The sequence below is a fragment of the Salvelinus alpinus genome, chromosome 10, assembly GCF_045679555.1.
Source record: "Salvelinus alpinus chromosome 10, SLU_Salpinus.1, whole genome shotgun sequence".
NCBI lineage: Eukaryota > Metazoa > Chordata > Actinopteri > Salmoniformes > Salmonidae > Salvelinus > Salvelinus alpinus.
In genome coordinates, this window is record NC_092095.1 from 66,243,363 (window position 1) to 66,248,226 (window position 4,864).

Genomic DNA, 4,864 nt, shown 5'->3' on the forward strand with positions numbered 1-4,864 from the left:
GGTCAGTGTATTGTTAAGGTAGAGAGAACATGAGGGTCAGTGTATTGTTAAGGTAGAGAGAGCATGAGGGTCAGTGTATTGTTAAGGTAGAGAGAACATGAGGGTCAGTGTATTGTTAAGGTAGAGAGAGCATGAGGGTCAGTGTATTGTTAAGGTAGAGAGAACATGAGGGTCAGTGTATTGTTAAGGTAGAGGGAACATGAGGGTCAGTGTATTGTTAAGGTAGAGAGAACATGAGGGACAGTGTATTGTTAAGGTAGAGAGAACATGAGGGTTAGTGTATTGTTAAGGTAGAGAGAACACGAGGGTCATTGTATTGTTAAGGTAGAGAGAACATGAGGGTCAGTGTATTGTTAAGGTAGAGGGAACATGAGGGTCAGTGTATTGTTAAGGTAGAGAGAACATGAGGGTCAGTGTATTGTTAAGGTAGAGAGAACACGAGGGTCAGTGTATTGTTAAGGTAGAGAGAACATGAGGGTCAGTGTATTGTTAAGGTAGAGAGAACATGAGGGTCAGTGTATTGTTAAGGTAGAGGGAACATGAGGGTCAGTGTATTGTTAAGGTAGAGGGAACATGAGGGTCAGTGTATTGTTAAGGTAGAGAGAACATGAGGGTCAGTGTATTGTTAAGGTAGAGAGAACATGAGGGTCAGTGTATTGTTAAGGTAGAGGGAACATGAGGGTCAGTGTATTGTTAAGGTAGAGAGAACATGAGGGTCAGTGTATTGTTAAGGTAGAGAGAACATGAGGGTCAGTGTATTGTTAAGGTAGAGAGAAGGGACTCTCGGTCGTTAGCAAAGAGGACACACTGAGTGAGTTGTATCTTTTAGTGAGAGGAGGAGCGTCAGTTGTGTTCAGGGTGTTCTACTTGACTTCCCTACAGAGATATTATCTGTTTTACACCTCATCTCTTTATCCCCTGTTCCCCTGTTGGACCTCGCTGGAGTCTCTCTGTGGTCCTCAACCTCTGTGTGATGGACACATACATGTTATGTGTTTATTCTGCCTCGGCATGCACTGTTTGGGCAATCCTTACTTACACTGTTTGTCTGCCTGTCTGTCTGCCGCCACAACACTGGCTGAACTAAAAGCTAAAGCACAAACACTCCTAGAGACCAGGCTATTGCTTGTACCATTGCAAGACTGGAAACCAGTGATCTATATCTGACAGTAGTACATGTACATCCCACCACCAGGGATGATCAGACAGTCATTGATGAAGAGTCTCTGAACCAGGGACCACCAGGGATGATCAGACAGTCATTGATGAAGAGTCTCTGAACCAGGGACCACCAGGGATGATCAGACAGTCATTGATGAAGAGTCTCTGAACCAGGGACCACCAGGGATGATCAGACAGTCATTGATGTAGAGTCTCTGAACCAGGGACCACCAGGGATGATCAGACAGTCATTGATGAAGAGTCTCTGCACGACTACGGCAACAGCAGTTGAATTATTGATACCTGTCTCCTCTGTTCTCCCTAACGCAAGGCTGTGTCTGTGTTTCAAATGGCACCCTATTCTCTTTCTAGGGCCCATAGGACTCCGGTCAAAGTAGTGCACTATGAAGGGAATAGGATGCCATTTGGGACGTTGCCTTAGTGATCCTCAATCTTCCCGTCCTAGCAGAGAAACAGGAAGAAACATGGAGGAGTGCTCACAGCCGTTTGTCATGATACCCCACTGGTCACAGGGCTATACGATTGGCTTCCTGCGTGCGTGCGTGCGTGCGTGCGTGCGTGCGTGCGTGCGTGCGTGCGTGCGTGCGTGCGTGCGTGTGTGTATGTCAAATGCTCATCTATGACCCACAGCAGCAGCAGTAATACTATCAGTGAGCTGTCTCCCACTGAGTACTGTCTTTATGACATTACAGACTGACCACTGATGTCTAACACTGACCCATAGACTGCAATTAACACAGATCCATAGACTTCAGTTAACACTGACCCATAGACTGATGTTAACACTGACCCATAGACTGCAGTTAACACTGACCCATAGACTGCAGTTAACACAGACCCATAGACTGCAGTTAACACTGACCCATAGACTGCAGTTAACACAGACCCATAGACTGCAGTTAACACTGACCCATAGACTGCAGTTAACACAGACCCATAGACTGCAGTTAACACTGACCCATAGACTGCAGTTAACACTGACCCATAGACTGCAGTTAACACTGACCCATAGACTGCTGTTAACACAGACCCATAGACTGCAGTTAACACTGACCCATAGACTGCAGTTAACACAGACCCATAGACTGCTGTTAACACAGACCCATAGACTGCTGTTAATACAGACCCATAGACTGCAGTTAACACAGACCCATAGACTGCTGTTAACACTGACCCATAGACTGCTGTTAACACTGACCCATAGACTGCTGTTAACACTGACCCATAGACTGCAGTTAACACTGACCCATAGACTGCAGTTAACACTGACCCATAGACTGCAGTTAACACAGACCCATAGACTGCAGTTAACACTGACCCATAGACTGCTGTTAACACTGACCCATAGACTGCTGTTAACACTGACCCATAGACTGCAGTTAACACTGACCCATAGACTGCAGTTAACACTGACCCATAGACTGCTGTTAACACAGACCCATAGACTGCAGTTAACACTGACCCATAGACTGCAGTTAACACTGACCCATAGACTGCAGTTAACACTGACCCATAGACTGCTGTTAACACTGACCCATAGACTGCTGTTAACACTGACCCATAGACTGCAGTTACCACTGACCCATAGACTGCAGTTAACACAGACCCATATACTGCAGTTAACACAGACCCATAGACTGCTGTTAACAGAGATCATGATATCTAACACTGACACGTAGGCATGGGCTTACATGCTGGGTGGGTAATGCGGCTTGCTTATTAGCCTTGATGCATAGCTTCAACACACACACAGAGGGATGCACACATACACACATAAGCACACAAGCACACACACACACACAAGATCGCTCACATACACACACACCCTCCTCCCCAACACACACCCTCCTCCCCAACACACACCCTCCTCCCCAACACACACACACCTCTCCTGTATCCCGTGTGGACTGTTGCATGACCAGCGAGAGTCCCTGTTGTTTTGGTGTGAAACAGACCCCTAGGGTCGTGTGTGTGTGTGTATTGAACAGACTGGCTCTGGTTTGTATAGACGACACACTGCCGTCTATCCAGCCTGCGTCTCCACAGGTGATCTAGTGTTGTTTACATGAGACCAGTGGGACATAGAGACAGACAGACAGACAGACAGACAGACAGACAGACAGACAGACAGACAGACAGACAGACAGACAGACAGACAGACAGACAGACAGACAGACAGACAGACAGACAGACAGACAGACAGACAGACAGACAGACAGACAGACAGACAGACAGACAGACAGACAGACAGACAGACAGACAGACAGACAGACAGACAGACAGACAGACAGACAGACAGACAGACAGACAGACAGACAGACAGACAGACAGACAGACAGACAGACAGACAGACAGACAGACAGACAGACAGACAGACAGACAGACAGACAGACAGACAGACAGACAGACAGACAGACAGACAGACAGACAGACAGACAGACAGACAGACAGACAGACAGACAGACAGACAGACAGACAGACAGACAGACAGACAGACAGACAGACAGACAGACAGACAGACAGACAGACAGACAGACAGATAGATAGATAGATAGATAGATAGATAGATAGATAGATAGATAGATAGATAGATAGATAGATAGATAGATAGATAGATAGATAGATATCGGCCTAAACATCAGCACCACAGGTAACTTCCACAAAGCTGTGAACGATCTGAGAGACAAGGCAAGAAGGGCCTTCTATGCCATCAAAAGGAACATAAATTTCAACATACTAATTAGGATCTGGCTAAAAATACTTGAATCAGTCATAGAGCCCATTGCCCTTTATGGTTGTGAGGTCTGGGGTCCGCTCACCAACCAAGATTTCACAAAATGGGACAAACACCAAATTGAGACTCTGCATGCAGTATTCTGCAAAAATATCCTCCGTGTACAACGTAGAACACCAAATAATGCATGCAGAGCAGAATTAGGCCGATACCCACTAATTATCAAAATCCAGAAAAGAGCCGTTAAATTCTACAACCACCTAAAAGGAAGCGATTCCCAAACCTTCCATAACAAAGCCATCACCTACAGAGAGATGAACCTGGAGAAGAGTCCCCTAAGCAAGCTGGTCCTAGGGCTCTGTTCACAAACACAAACACACCCCACAGAGCCCCAGGACAACAGCACAATTAGACCCAACCAAATCATGAGAAAACAAAAAGATAATTACTTGACACATTGGAAAGAATTAACAAAAAAACAGAGCAAACTAGAATGCTATTTGGCCCTAAACAGAGAGTACACAGTGGCAGAATACCTGACCACTGTGACTGACCCAAACTTAAGGAAAGCTTTGACTATGTACAGACTCAGTGAGCATAGCCTTGCTATTGAGAAAGGCCGCCGTAGGCAGACATGGCTCTCAAGAGAAGACAGGCTATGTGCACACTGCCCACAAAATGAGGTGGAAACTGAGCTGCACTTCCTAACCTCCTGCCCAATGTATGACCATATTAGAGAGACATATTTCCCTCAGATTACACAGATCCACAAAGAATTTGAAAACAAATCCAATTTTGATAAACTCCCATATCTACTGGGAGAAATTCCACAGTGTGCCATCACAGCAGCAAGATTTGTGACCTGTTGCCACAAGAAAAGGGCAACCAGTGAAGAACAAACACCATTGTAAATACAACACATATTTATGCTTATTTATTTTAACTTGT